This window comes from Zerene cesonia, chromosome 3 (assembly GCF_012273895.1).
Source record: "Zerene cesonia ecotype Mississippi chromosome 3, Zerene_cesonia_1.1, whole genome shotgun sequence".
Taxonomy (NCBI): Eukaryota; Metazoa; Arthropoda; class Insecta; order Lepidoptera; family Pieridae; genus Zerene; species Zerene cesonia.
The window spans coordinates 5,850,835-5,868,308 of NC_052104.1; positions in this window are offsets into that span (position 1 = coordinate 5,850,835).

A 17,474-nucleotide genomic window follows, 5' to 3' on the forward strand; every position below is an offset into this window, starting at 1 on the left:
ATAGCCTGTATCTATAATTTTATATTACATTACAGAAAAGAATAAATCATTTTTTTATTTGAGGTTCGCATTAATACTGAGTGTGCTAACTATTCAATAAACTTATACATTTTTACAGAGTAATCGTCTTCGAAGTAACGATCTATATATAATTCTAAATGCTTAATAAGTTTATCAATTGATGAGATTAGTGCTAGATATTATCATCAGAATAAACGGGCATACACATTGGCAAAAGATTGCGCCTATTTTTCTAAGGAAAGAAAATTCCTTCAACAAATAAAATCAAAATATAATACACACTGAAATAAATTAACTCAAATAAAAAATAATAATGTGGGTCACATAATTATAATGAATTTTCCTCTTATATTTAAATTTGGAATTTTAACAATATTTAGCGCACAGCGTGAGATTTGACACTTAATCATTACGATACAGCCAATTAAATGAAAATTGCTGTTTTTATATCCCAAATTATTTTTATGTGTATATTCCTTATAATGGCATTCTTTTAAAATGGCAGGCATTTATATTATATGCTATAAGGTTATAAAGACCTTTCTTTCGGCAATTTTCAATCCTGAACACTTATGTAATTTATTTTTATTTAATATGATCGTACTAAAATAAATTAGCTTACCAGTTATAGGCAGTTTTTTAATGATTTTTGTATTTATAAAGTAAGATAATATACATTTTAAAGGAATTAATTTTTTATGTGAGAATTTCAAAGATTGACGAATGACGTTTATCGATCAGCAACGCCCATGAAGATTTGCAGACAGGCCTCTGCTATACGTGGTCATCTTTAGTGTATAAGGAATAAGGGGAAGATTGATGGAGGGACTAAAGGATAGAACTGGGAATGGTAAGGATACTGGCCTCCGGCTCATCTACTCACCAAACGAAAACGTAAGTTGAATGTGTGTATTTAAAATATGTGAGGGACCGATAAAAACTGCTACTTATAAATAAAATAATTGTTGTCATATTTTATCCACATATGAAACATGTACATATTTCGCATTGTTTTTGCATTTATTCTTAATACTATAATTGATGATTATGTTTTGTGCCTATTATCTAACTTATTATTACGGTATTTTTTAATATAACTGTATAGTATTGCATAATTTGAATTATTAAAGCATAAAAGTCCCAAAAATGTTGAATGAAACATTCAGAAATACGTTTCATAAAACCGACTTTAAACATATTTTTACCAAGGCATGGTAATCGTTTTTATACGGAGGTCCTAAAAATAACTCTATTTATTATCTCTAGTGTCATATAAATTGTATTTCATAATTATACACGGTACTGATTTAAATAACGGTTACAGAAATTTTTGCATTCATTAATGAATTTTTAATCTCAATAGCTCTTAATTTATTAAGTGGCCATTTTAAGGAATACACGAAATCGCAATAAATCTATCTTAGTGCTAAATAAACTAAAGTAAACGATTTCCTAATGTATTCAGCAAGCGAGGAATGTTCGGATTTCATGTTTTTCTCCAAGAGAACTGCTCCACCGCCTCATTAAGAGCTATACGTATGATGATAAATTACAACGAGTTTGGGCAAAACATGTAGACATTGGATCCGAAGTGATAATAGAATCGAATGTATGTATTTAATCAATAATAATTTAACTAGCTTATCCGTTTTATGTCACATCAATTAGTTGGATAGAAATTATCGATTTTGAATATTATATTACATTTCAAAACAATTTCCTCGATAGCGAATAAGAAAGCATAATATAGAGATATTATCAGGTATAATAAATAACAGATTAAAAAAACATTATGTACTAATATTTATTTATTTATTTTATTTATAATCCTTTATTGTACAAACTTAGAAACAACAAGAACACAGTAAACAAAAAAAAAAGACATCGTTTGTACAAGAGGCGGCCTTATTGCTTAACAGCAATCTCTGCCAGGCAACCTGGTAGGAAAGGAAATGTACGAAGTTATAGTAACTAATACCTATAATAACAATAATATTATTTTTTTTATTACTGTTCAGGTATGTAGGTATCTACTTGAATTAAAAACACAAAATTACAAGTTTTATAAGGTTATCCAATGAAAAATATACCCTAAGAGTTCACAATCACTGAAAAATACTTTCATTTAATCCCCTCATTCAAACTCATTAAAGAATTAACATTTTTAAAACGCTTTAATCTTCATAAAGTGCCCTCTTAAAGTGTCGCCTCGAAGCGGGTATTAAATTAAAATTCATGAAAATTACTTCAGGGCGTGCGCGAAATGAAATAAACTAATTACAAAGTTACAGATACCAATTCCGCTTGATTTATCAGCGCCGGTTGATCAAATAATTAAAAATATACCAGTTGGTTGATAGTGGTGGTTGTAAATCGTGGTGACTGCGTATTCAATTTGCGAAATATAACGAAACGCGGCAGCCTCGGTGCGTACGCAATGTCCTAGTATTTATTACCGGCTCGTGATTTTCATAAGCTGTCCTGATTATATTGTGGTATTCTAATCATTTCAGTTGGTGTTATTGATGTGTAACTGCAATCGGCTATTAAGCAGCTTATTTCAATAAATAATTGGCAATAAAGCATCAATTTAATTCGCTCGATCGAGTTATCGTAATTTATTGTAATATATGTGTTGAACGAAACAAACACCTACAAATTTGTAATGAGTGTACATTACGAATTGTAAAAAGTTAGAAATTACTGAATTGTGAAACAAATACTCGATGAAGCGCATTAACAGAAACATGCATTTTGTTTAGAAGTACGTCGTATTAAAGGAAAATATAACTAACACGAACACTTGTGTATTCAGCACTAATTGGCGGCACAGTGAGGGTATATGTGTTTTGCACCCGCTACGAGCATATTTACGACTGTTGCATTCGATATTTTTCCTACAGGCATTAATGCGTGATGCTCAAATTGAAATATGGTGCGCAAATCGAGATGGTACTTTGTGCGGTTTAAATTTTACCATCGACTGTGTCCAGTTACTCTAGTAAAGTTTTTATAATAGATTAAATAAATAAATGATAATGTTATTTAGATTAATTAGTAAATTTATACATGATCTTAAATATATCTCGTTATATATGACGCTTAATAAGAATGTTAAATGACAAAATAAAGCAAACACTTTCAAAATAACGAGGATAAAAATGTCAAGATATATTTGAAGTCAAATTGAAAAACATACAAAACTGAGAGGTATAACGAGGCGTCATAATGTTGTAGCCATTCAAATTATTGTAACTGCGCACCAAAGCACCATTTTTCACGAAATCGACAACGTAATTACCACGATCTTATTTATTTATTGTCCTGATAAGCGAGTGAACTCGCTGCGAATGTAAATGAGGCATCGACTTGCTATCTCGAGCGTTATGGATTGAACAGTGGTGTGGCTAAAGTATGCCTTTTTGATCAGTGAGCTCTTAGCCTTGAGGTTCTTGAACTGTTTTTTATTAATCACATCTCCTTGGTAACGGGCATCGCACTAATGGAAGCTGTACGTCAAACACTGCCGACTGATGTGTTTTATTTGGTATACCTCCTTATATCCTTTATAAAGACATTAAAGTGAATATCGTCACATATATTGTGCGAGTTTAAGATTATAGTCGACGTTAATTATATATTTCAATGTCATCATGATCCGATTCGTAAATAAAATGTAAAAATTTCATTGTGCTGAACTAAGTACGAATTTACGAATGAATTAAACAAAGCGAATGAGTCAAAGGCAATATGTTAGTGTCGTTATAAAAAGGAAAACATAAATACAGTCAAGGGCCGTATAAATAAGTGTGTATGTTTTTGAATAAAAAATACGTAAATCCTGCGTTACCATCAATAACGGATGCGTTTTGCACATGCAAAAATAATGATCATTTAGCCAAAACAATGTTATATCCGATTATATACGGTTGCAATTAAATGGTGTGAAATATTTCTGTGATAATTGATTAACTGGTTTCATGGAATCGCAAATCTTTGAAAATTCAGTTTTAACTGTAGCGTGATTATTATAAATTTTATGGCTTTTGAGTTCTTACTCAATATAATATTTTATATACCTATTATTTGAAAATATAAAAAGAAACACACTTAACTTTACGTAATTAAAAAGCAATATGTTGAATACAATAAAATACTTCAAGAATATATTCTTGTATATAAACCGCTATTTTGAGTTAAAACTTTTGACACATATGTAACGAGTTCAGCCAACTATTATCCGAAATACAACCCTAAACACTAAAGTCTGTGTCTCTCCGTGTTTCATTTAAATCACTGGTTACGTAAAAGGGTGCAGGGTTTGTTCATCTACTAAAATTTGGAAAGGCTTTCTTTGACCAACATAAACAACATGGTTGTTCGGAACTTATTTGCATTTACACGGGCCGAGTAATTGCAGCATGCTCCTGGGAGAAGTTTAATTAAACTTGAGTGTCTTAAACGAAAGTAGGTATAGACCGTTTAAACTACCCACTTGAAAACTTTGTATGGCTGCTCATATGGAAGCTAAAGTTAGCAGAGTTATCCAGAAAACAATAACTAAAGCGTGGGTTTTTCACAGTAGACATACATAGTCCATGAGTATTAACACGAAAATTATGTTTGTCAATTGCAAGTTTTTTTCAAACTGTACAACCACTAAAGTGTTACTATCATACAAATAAAATAGATAAAATCTGTAAGCACATAAGCACCAACCGTAGTGTGATGTTGCAATTTATTTGCAGCCATAAAATACAATAAATTCAACAAAATGTACACATCGCAGTTAAGTGCCAGGGCGTTTGTGATTCAGTCGCTAACTCTGATGTATGTCGACGTGTTTGCGAGGGACGTGGACACAAATTGAAACTTATGAGTTGATGCTAAGCTTCGTACTTTAACTAGAATGCATTTTTACACTGATGCAGATCTATGTATGTACATACTCTTTGTGGCTTTAATGAATCTCACGCCATCGTCTTAGAGCGTTTAAAAAGTACTACGTAGCGTTTATTTCAGGTAACAAAGTTCTATTTTCAAATCGTAATGTGGTACACATTTAAAAATAAATTTTTAAAATGTTTAATTACAAAATAGTTCATGCATCTCGATACTAGCATTAAAAGGTTATAACAGAAATAACACATTTTGAATGTTAATCAATGATAGGGCTAAAGAGTCTTCTTTAACAAAGAAACACTCTTGTTTCAACAAAGATTTATTAATTAATTACTTTTTTAATTATATATTATAATGTATTGTTTTACAAACAATAGTATCCAGTTATCTTAGATATGAAACTGAGATACTTATTTATAAACACTGAAAGTTAGGTTTGCCTACCAATAGGCCGGCGTATCTTGATAATATTTAATGTACTAAGGCGAAACTAATTGTATCACCTCTGCCCTAGACGGATTTAAAGTTATAGCATTCAGATACTTGTAATATCTTATAGTGAAATATTATCATTGATAACATAAGCCACTCAGCTAAGAGTACCATAAATTCGTGTTATAATCAATCTTGTGATTCATATCCTTGTTATGTAAATATTAAACTAATATTTTTCGCAACGTTTTCATAGATAACCAATTCTTTATTTGAATAGGGCACTTGAGGTAAAGTCTATCTATTTTTTTTTTAAGGATAATCGTTCTTTAGAAGCAGTTTTAATACGAATACCTATGACTTAATAATATTCCAAATTAATATAATATTACCGCATTATAGTGGTTTTTTATTTTGTTTTGAAACACCCAAGAAATTTACGTTTATTTAGAACTTCAATACAGAGAAATGATAAGAATTCCGTCACGTTGTTAGGCTACCGCATTTCAAGGTAAGATTGATGATAGTTAAAACTCGTCTACGGTGATACATTTTGAAAATAAGTCACTTGTTTTCTTAGATCGTGACCCTACAACGTGAATTACATTTCAACTGCTTATTTAACTATTTTTGTAATATAAAGCTCGACCATTTTTCATCACGAACATTTACGTATAATCCATGAATAAATAAATACATTAAGCTTCACGGGTTACACAATTTTTATAAGTTAGAACAGGTGATTTGAATTTTTAAACATATCTGAACGATGTCCATAAATCGTATATTTATTGCCTAATTGAATTTCCATTTTACACCTACTAACTTTGTGGGTTTTTATTATTAGGTTTATTGTATTTCTACATTGTACGCTATATATATCAAATAATATGGTTTGATCGTATGCGAATACTAAACATGTCAGTTATTTATCCACAGTAATGTCATATTGTAAGTGTGAATTCAGTTTCATCTTAGACAAGAGGAAAAGCTTTAGAATATACGCGAAACACGTGTTCGCTCTGAACGTATATAAATTCCAAAAGTTTCATTTGAGCTACAGCCGCGTGGTACAAGCTTATTTGCTTATTTGATACCTACTCTTTTTCACTACACTATACCTACCGTACACAGGAGTGTGTGGGAGGTAAAATATGTAGTAGATACAATGCGCTTCTGTTACATACATTGATTTTGTTTATATAGAAGTCGATTTTTCTGTAGACTGTAGAGATATATATAGTACGTCGAAATCGCGAGCGTTTTAACCACTACTACAATGGTTCGGTCATTCCAAAGAGAGCATGTAACAAATAATTATGATTTTTATCTCAATTTAGTGTATTACTTCCAGAAATTCCAAGCGTAAGAAAACTTGTAACATTAACTAGCATACCTTTCATCCATCACGATCATTCATTCGCCTATTTCGACGTAGAGATAACGTAGAAAGATTATGCCAAGTACCTGTAAAAATGTCAAATGTTCAAAATAGAAATTGTCATTCAAACTATCTAAATTTCTATACATCATTCTGGATTTACTCAAGATTGAATGGCTTTAGTATATTGAACAACTGTTCATTAATACATTTATAATTATTACACAATATCAATAAAACGACATTGTAATATATCATATATAATATTTAGACAATAATTAAATCCCCATACTTGTATTTTCATTAGGTACAACGCATATATTATCTCAATTAAAAAACTATTCTGATCTCTTTTGAGGCCGAATAATCCAACTAGCAAGTAGCTGTTATTGTACAAAAGAGAAACCTTTGACTAGTAATTAAAGTATAAATCCGCTCAACACTCTTCACTGGCGCCATTCATGATGCTGCATATTAAACGCATGGACGTCTGCACGTCATGAACATTTAAGGAAGGCAGATCAAAGCATCAGTCGTGTAATTCAGGACATGCACAAAGGATCCTGGTGTGTGTTGAATTATATACAGTCTGCGAAAACCCTTTGTGTTTCGTTGCGATTTTACGATATTTACACGAAAGCAACGTGATACCACTTAAGCTATTTTCAGTACGGCTGATCATCTATTTGATATTTGTGTCGTTTCTTTTTTAATGTATTTACTTTTTTATAAGCAAACGAGTACTCGGTGGTAAACACAATCCTTATATAAGCATATACAGCAAAAAGCAACGTACGTGCTACCGACCTGAAAAGGAATTGGGAGATGAGATTGCGCGATAACGATACGTGCAATTTGTAATAAAACAAATAAGTACTTGTGGACGAAGATAAATTCCTTCAATATTGTCATATTACAAAGTAATGGCTTACTAAAAACTTACTGCAAACAACGCTTTATTCAATTAATTTTGTGCATAGATATATATGTAGGTATACACCTCCATGTAGATTACTGATAGTAATCGTAAAATGAAAAATCTAATGCTGTTTCGAAACACTATACAGAGTCGTTCGCGTGGGTAGTCTTTCATAACTTCTACTAACAAACCCTTTTGTGCGCAAACTAACGTCGGGCGTAATTCTAAAAGTTGTCCGTACGAAACTTATTTACAAGACAGGAGGAGTTATAGGCGTGAGTAATGGAACTTATGTACGGGCTACATTATTCGATAGTAAATCTCCGCTGGTGTCGCATTTACTATTTAAATGTATTCATCCGTGAGTTTATCCGAGCGTCATGCGGCGAAGCCTTTTCCATAGAAACTGGCATAAATAATACGCATTTACGTTAATGTCACATAACTTATACAGTTACACAATATTGATGAGCGTTTGTTAGCGAAATCTGAAAATATTATTTTTCAAGCAATCTTTATGGCTCTTATAGAAGCGCTTAAGAGTGACCACCAATGTAGTGAATATATTAAAGTAATTCTAACGTATACAGTATTATCGATTAAATTTGAAGGTTTCATATGAAAACTCCAAGAGAAAGGTATTGTATAACATAACCTACTGAAAAAGTCGTGTAATAAAAAATACAGTAAATATTACTTATATTTACAGCACCATTGTAGAGCAGAATTTTGACCTATAATAATTGAACAATCTGTATTTCACACAAATGCATATGTATTTCAGCTACGTATGTAATATCATAAATTATGTATGTCCATAAAATACTTCAAGCTTGCGCCTTACACCGTCCGCGACGTGATGTGTTAATATCGACAATGAATAATGCAAGCGCGTTAGAATGCATTTTCATGGCCATTTCGAGAATTAATTTCTAATTTAAACATTACACCATTCCAATTAAGGACATGGGATTCGAATGACCTTTATTGATGAAAATTAGTCAATTGTTTTATTCCACTTATTAAGCTTTTTATATGGGCTTAAAACAGCAGGTACATAAAGTATGAAGTAAGCATGATTTTTGCAACCTGAATTGTAGTATTCATTAAAGTCAACTGTGTATTAACCCTACAATTTGTCTCCCAACTGGCACTTTTCGTAAAAAATACATTGACAGATATTGACTCGAATGAAGGTAACAATCAATTAAATAAAGGTTACGATCCATAAATATTTACCGAGCAATTATTCTGATGACCCTAAATTACTATCTTGCACGTATATCACAGATTGAGGTCAGAACAGTTTCTTAATAAATCGCATCTTCTATAGTGACCCGACACGACTGGTTATGTGAAATACAATGGCACTCGGGCGGCCTTTTCAAAAGGAGCGAAAACGTGCAAAATATTTTAAACATTTCGCTTCATTAATATTGTGAATTCAATCGACGGAACAGTAATCAATTCGTAATTAATACTCAACACAAAAATACACAGTATCATTGGATAATAAACAACAGATGTATTATTACTGAGTATCTCAACGAAGAAAATTTAAAATTTAATTTTCATGTATAATATCGCAATCAAGAGATACATATTCAATTTTGTTTACATATATTATAATTTGATTAAATATAAAAAAATAATAAGCTGAAAACTCAAGCTTTGAAATCTGTTAAAAAGTCCTTTATGTTTAAATGTAGGTACATACTGCATATTCCAAACAAAGTTAAAATTTATTAAAAAATGGATCATCATTTTACCGAAAGATTTTCCAAAAAATACAAAAGTAATATCTACATTTATATAGAACGTCTAAAATTGGTCCCTCACATACTAAGTGCAGGTACTATGTACCACGAGCTTTCACAAGCATTAAGATAGAGGTAAAAACATTAAGACGATATTGAATAGATAATAGCCTTACATAAATAGTCTCTACCGACTTCTTATATGCGGAGACACTTCTCACAAAAACACTGCTTATAATTAAAGTTTAAACAAACCATAAACGGCTGTACCCGAGCATGTTGGAATCCCATTGATGTGTAGATAAATTTCAACACACCTCCATATTTCGCCATCACCTTCCATAGTAAGAACACTCCATTGTGAATAGACTAAATAATAAATTATGATCTTAAAAGGTCGAGTTTTCGTTCTTGAAATAACATTGGGTACTAGTTTTTGTATAGGCAGCCGATGGCATTTTAAGCTCACTAATTATGCTTATGTAAATGAATTAGTATCATTTATAAAATTTACGGATTCAAGGATTATAATTTTTCTAATTAGTGCTGAACTTAAATAAGCATTATACGGACTATCCTGGTATCGCTGAGGATATTGATTTCACTATAATCTATGCTGTCAAACAACATTTTGAATAGAAGCAGATAAATAAAAAGGAAACAATTTTAATTTGATTAAATACACGTGACGCAGCTACTGTTGTATATATACTTGTACAGAGCATGTTTTGTATACATAAAGAAATATACAAAACTATATTGTCAACAATGAGCTGTGGTGCACCTTCAACTTTTTAAAAAGCGGCCTCATAACTCTGTTTTAAGTAAAAAGTATATTTATTACCTTAGGTGTAAGCAATAAAGTGTGTCCCATAAGCGATAATCCATGGCATTATATTTTTTACTTATTAAAATGTATGAAGTCTTGAATTCTTATGTGTTATATAAAACGCACCTGTCGTGACACTTATGTATGTGCCACTTTATAAAGTTTTTTCGTACATATTTATTACGGATGGATGTAGAAAAAACCTTTGCATTTGTAATATAATTGTGTTATTGCTTCAAGCTTCTGAATTTTAAGTAGCATCTATAGTTTTCAATTATCTTTGATATAGAAATATCATTTGGAAAATATGTACATGTGTCTGAGATTAGGTAAATACTTAAAGATATTACCATCGATTATGTTTATGATCTATATACTCACAAGTCACAATATATATTTTATATGTAATTCGTTTACCTAAATATTCTGAATAAAACAACAAGACGATTTCGCATGAAAAAAACTTCACGTAATTTACTACAGGTGACTTAAGTATCGAGACTTTACATATGGCGATTAATTAATAAAACCAGGCGTTCTATCTACAGATTTTCCACAATTATGAAATTTGATCGCTCAATTGTATTTATGTTATTTCATTCCTTTTATACCTAGTTAACGTTTTGGCAACCATTATATACGAGAGAAACACGTACCCAAGCTTCATTAATACTCACGAAACATAATAAATTTCAGTAAGTTTACATTGTAACACCTCGAGTTACTGAAACTAATTATTATACCCACCTTATCATATCGACCTTCGTCGCCAGATGCCCTTGGTTACCTTAACCTTTATGATATAAGCTATAACGTATTATTAATGATGTTTTTATGTTAATTTCACGTGTTTTCAAACTTACCGAGAAATATTTATCGTCGGTGTAACGGTAATAGCGTTAAAGATAGATTATGTAGGGAGACACTGGATTATTTTTTACACTTCAATGTATATAATTATAAACGCCTTTAACTGGGTATATTAGCTAATTAGACTACAATTTATGCTATGTTTTTTAAAAGGTTTTAATATGTCTTATATTTTGTTCTGTGAAGAACCTCTGAAATTGCCGTTAAATAACGGTATGAACGGTACTTATAACAATAATTACGCACATATTAATTGTTGTATGAATTTCTCAAGTTGGCATTACTTTAGGTACTGTAACATTTAAGGTTTTCTACATTATCATAGCGTGGCTATATTCTCAAGCTTCAGCTATCGTAATACAAAAGAGCATTGTTCTACCAATTAAAATTAGTTACCATAAAAATGTTATGTAGGTACTTATATAAGTAGGGATATAGAGAGATTTCCACCGCTAGGAAATCTATAAAGTTTATCGTTAAAGCGCTGAGCATTTATAAAGAGCTAAATTGTCGGAAGCTGCCGGGCTAACTTTGAAAGCCCATATATTACAGCAGCTGTTAACTTTACAGCCTTATGGCACAACACTGCCCCGGCCTCTGACAGCGAGCCAACTTCGCGTTTTTAATATTTTAGTTTTCGTTTTTATTTAGTTCCTTATTTTGTTATTTACAGTGTTATTTTTTAAGTATTGACGCAGTTAATTTGATAAAAAGAACTTAAATGAACAAAGCATGATATTCCCTCAAATAATAGTATTATATAAAAAAAAATATTCTGTGCTACCTACTTTCAAATTATAATTATACAATTTAATATAAAAGGGACAAAGGATTTTGTTTTTACTTAAATTTCTAAATGCATGTTTGTAATGTTTTTGTTTCTACAATAAAAAATACTCATTAATTATAAAGAAATTGAAACACTTTCTAACGACATTTCTGTTTGTACGAAATTATCTGAGTACGATATATGAAAGGTAAGAAAATATCTTCTTTTCATCTTTTAAGAGCTGGATATGCTGAATCACCTTTTAAGAGCTAGAGCTCTTTAATAGATTAAAGGGCTGGCCTGAACCTCCAGAGCTCAGAGATAATAAGAGTAGCTAGCAGGTAGTTTAGTATTATTTGTAGTTTACATTTATAAAGTGATCATAAAATTATACAAATCGCTCAACGTCATTCGTCGTCATTGATTATAAAAACATACATGAGCTAAAAGCGTGGTTTACAACACCATAGAATACATGATTAATCATTCACTGCATTAAAAAACAAAGATTTTGAATATTTCTCGTTTTAAAAAAATATGAAAATTCCTCCAAACAAATTATTTTTCATTAAGTTTTCATTCTTCAAACAAATCAATGTTTAGTAATTTACTAAAAATCTATCTATTGTAGTATTAGTAGTAGTTTTATTTACGATAATATGTACGAATGTGTGCATGAGGCCCTGTGTACCTACAGAGCTTTGTACAAAAGTGTGCATGCGGCATTCTATCCCATAAAGTCACCTTATAGAATAAATACATTCAAAAAGATATAGCTAGTACAGGTAGTAACAAAAAATTGCTAAACCCAAAACAATTAACAGGAAAATAACATTGCCCAAAAACTTCGATGATAAACGGAATCGCAGACGTGAATAATACGCAATTCATCTTCGAGCATCCCTCTCACACCTACAAACATGGCGAATGAGAGATAAGGAGAATCTTTGGCTAAATCCAGTGATGCGACTGTTCTCAGGCAAGGACATAAACCATTTATTTTTCTTATACTTTATCAGGCGCCTGCTAAAATCTCTTTGAAGTCAATTGATGGATTTTTAAATACAAGCAGAGGTCAATAAGTATTTACTTTTTATTACTATCGTCGTATTATCTTTTATAAAAAATATACAAATATACACAAATAAGAATTCCCAGTCATACACAGTACCATCACAGACAGATAATAAATCGCGAATCGATTGCAAGCACTTTTAAATCATGGCAATACCAGATATAGTGCACCTTATCAATTAGAAGTACATTACAAATTTAGTCTTCCATCGTGCGCTGTGAATAGGACATTGTAGATCTTTTGCCTATGATGTTAAGATAAAAAATCGCGCTGCTCTTACGTTGATGGCAGCAGAAAATTTGTTTGACGATTGCTTGCTTGGGGCACGTAGCTAGAAATAAATAAAGGCCAAGAGTTAGTGCCTGCCGTGAGCAGAGCCTGTTTCTTATCTGCAGTGTTCTAGGCTTCGTAACCTTATACTGTTGGGGTGTTAAGCTTAAATTAGCTATCTGTCTACTTAAATAATTGCCCAAATGACGTATGATTTTACAGCAAATTTTAAATCTTACTCAACACCATTATTTTAGTGACTTTTCATTCGCAGGCATAATCAATAGCTCCGGCAATTTGATAAGGAAAAGTGAAGTAAACATTTAATATCGTCATTAATTTATATTATAGCAAGTAAAAGATAATGCTAATAGTGAGTGATTTAATTTGTTCCTGTTTAGTTTAAGTTGAAGAAACCCAAAATAATATGTTCCAAATAGCATTGAAATAATAATCATCAATTCAAACGAATTCACTAACGCTAGCAAATGTGTAAATTTAAGCAAACATTTTCTCAAAAACTTCTAAGACAACTTATAGATATGTACTTACATCTAATGGATTCGCGGCCATTCTTGCGCTCGATGCAATTTAAAATGGACCGTATCATTTAGGGGATAAAGTTTGCATTTTAAAGCATGGAAGTTTGGCAACGGGGTGCCAGCAGGGGTGATTTATACTGGAGCAATGCAGTAGTGTGCAGTTAGTATTGATTTCCATTCGTAGGACCCCACCCTCGTGCATCTCACCTCACGCACAATGGCATGAGGCCAAGTGGCTATCTACAAATAACATAAAAAACTGTTCAGCATTCGACTGGACTACATATTTTATAGGCCATTTTTTCTTCTACCATATGTTTATTACAGTTATTGTAAGACAATTATTTTAAGCTGATTTATTTAGGTAATTATGAATTTGTAAGAATTAACTAAGATATCAATTGTGAAGCAAGAAACCTTTTTTCGTAATAACGTAATGAACAGTAAACTAAAACCCGAACATTCATAACTATGAAAGTTAAATCAATATTGCTTTGTATTTCATTTGCATTGCGTTATAATTGATAATATTACTTACAAAAGTATAATTTGCAAAATTTTAAGCGAATTTCTAAAGTGCTGTTTTTCACGTATTACTCTTCATAAATAAGGAAGCGCATAATAAACGGCTAAATGGTATGATAGTGATGAACGTTCAGACCGGCCTCGACCAACAGACACACTCCCTAACTCAATGGGTCAACGACCGCTATTTCGGTTATGGTATTGCACTACGTTTCGTTGCTATAATTACTTTTGCTATCAAGAAAATGTTTTATGGTTTTATTAGTATATTAATTGAATATATACTTAATTTACAAGCAAGTAATTGATGGGACTCTATAATTTTAAAATGGAACCGCTCCGCGATAGAAATGTGGCTTCTTCTTAATGAAACTACAAAATAAAGGTCCATGATAAGAACCGAATAATTAATAAATAATTTCTGATACAATTATAACGTTTTCTAGTTAAAATTGAGGAGGCTCAGAACTTAAGTTAATGAGGGGTCATTCGTGTTCTCATATCAGCTGTTATATTGAGCATTTCTATGGTAAGCGTATACAGTTTTAATTGCATTTAGTTTTAAATAAAAATGAAACGACTCCTTCTGTAAAAAAGGATAAATAGATATAAATATGAATAACTACCTAATATAAACCTAATTAGGATTAAAGGTGGATTTTTCTTGAACATTGTCTGTATATAACACACACTTTTATGATATATTCGCCTTATGTAAAAGTAAGCATATGCTTAAAAAATTAAAATATTTAAACAGTCACAGCACATATCTGCTTTTCCTTATTTACAATCTTAAGTAAAACCCACAACTTCCCATAAAGCAAATTTAATTGCAAAAGAAATAATTCCTCGTCACATAAATCCGGGGGACCACAAATTGTTTTTGCACGTGAATTGCGCATCTTACATCATTGCATCGTTATTCGAAACTTGAATTATGGCGAGTAAAAACATCGAATATAAGAGAATCGATTTATTTTTAAGGAAGAGAAAGCTGGTATCGAGTCGAATCGAAACTCTTCCGGGTTCTGTATATAGGATTACCACCGTAATAAATACCTACGTCGCGTGAGACATCGAATTCTTATCGTGTGTTCTGAGGATTTATTTGAGGCTTTCGACTAACGATTTATTGTGTTTCAAGGAACCCGTTTCGTGCCTACCTACTCGGCTTAGTAAATAAAGTTCCACCAAAATTAATGGCGTTCTTTCTGAAAATAGATGACAAAAGATTAATTCTCACGTTACTTCGATTGTTAAGCGATTTAATGGTGTATTTACATAACATATATTAATAATTTTTCTATGAACATCTCGCCTTTGATATGCCAATATAATAGAAATTCTTAACACAACATCAAATTCATGGACTATTTTGAAGTTGACCTAAAAATTGTCCTAACACACAACACCTAAAAACAAAAACTACAAAATGCAGAATTTATTTAATCCATTTTATTGCTATACTATTGTCGTTCAATATACTAGCATTAGTTCTAACGTCAGAACGATCACGTTTTCCATCTGTCTTGCGTAAAAGAGATGTCAAAACATTGCACAGAAATCCAATTTCACATAATAAATGTTAGTCGAAATTAAACAGCCTTGAAATCTTTTTGGTGTCGGTGGATGGTTCAATGAAAGGCGCCCATCAACACACTGTCGAATTAAATTGTGTTATTTGTAGTCTTAAATATATATCTTCGCCCAGTAAAGTCATATATTTTCAAGGAAACACCAGTGTAGAGTTAATTATTTATTGGTAGGAAGACATTTTGGAAATTTTAAAGGGATCGTGCTGAAAATATATATGAATAAATAGGTTGAGTGTTGAAATGATATAAAGTGATATCGCACAAAGTAGTAAGACTGCTTCAAAGAAGTCATAAATACACAAATCACTCATATTGTTTGTAATCTTCCTTAAAGCTATTTTAAAGAAAATTTACTTTGAATGTCCCCACATATGGAATTATCAAAGAAATGTACTAATATATAGAGTTACATTTAATAGATATCTAATATCCTTCGTAATAATTATTATATGCACATGATATATAAATATATTCATTCATATATATCATAATCATAATATAAAATTATTCTTTAAAGTTTATTGCATCGTTAGTAATTAAATTTACTCACCTACAAAGCTTTGAAATCCAAAACCTATTCAAAAAATGTCTAAAACAATTACAAACTTAATAATAATCGACATGCAACATTGGTTAAATATGAAATTTAAAATTTACACAATAAATTACCTTCACCATTTGAATTACAAATAAGTTTATTTAGAATCCGTGAAGTATTTTGTTTTGTGTTAATAAATGCATTTCTAGTAACTTCCTAACAACACATCGTATAAATTAAAATAAATTTAAGCTTATGAGTGAAGTCGTGTATGAGCGTTATTGGGTAAATTAAACTGAATAGGAACTATATTTTATTACCATCATCGTTATCCTGTTTTTATTCTGACTTCAGTCTTTTGAGTGTAGGGCATAATACACCACGCTATTCAAGTGTGGATTAAAAGATACAGTTTGTCCACCTATATTCTGGTTTTATAATTTATCCTGCGTAAATTGGAGCAGTGTTATTGCTGTGAGTATTTTAATGCACACTAGCTCTTTGAATTTAGCCTTTATGAAAGATCAAAGACCTAAACAGCTGATTGATCGATACTTGCTCATTCATAATTTCTCTTGCATTTTCTGGTAGAATTGAGGAATCCACTGCCGTAGAGAAAATTTTAGGCCCTAATATCCGCCACCGAACATATAGGTAGTGCGAAATGCCTCGACACTGAATCGTGCTTATGTTTATGGCTTTACTACATGGCAGATAAAGTACTATACAGAGATCCGGTACAACACCGAAAACCACTTACCCCTTACAGTGGGTCTGTTATATCACGTTAGCTGTTTACAAGAAGGGCTCAATTTATTTATTTGTTCATTAAGCGAAGCGGGGGATCGCAGCGAGAGCTGAATTTTAGGATAATGGCTGATGGCGTACTTATAGACACAGTTAAATGAACGTTTAGGTTTTGATATTTCGGAGTAAGCATTGAATATTGTGTTTCTATATTATATTGAGCCATACAACATGTGTTTCGTGTACGTATGTTATCTGTTTAAGTTATAAATTTGAAGCTCCCTTATTTAATACAATTATTG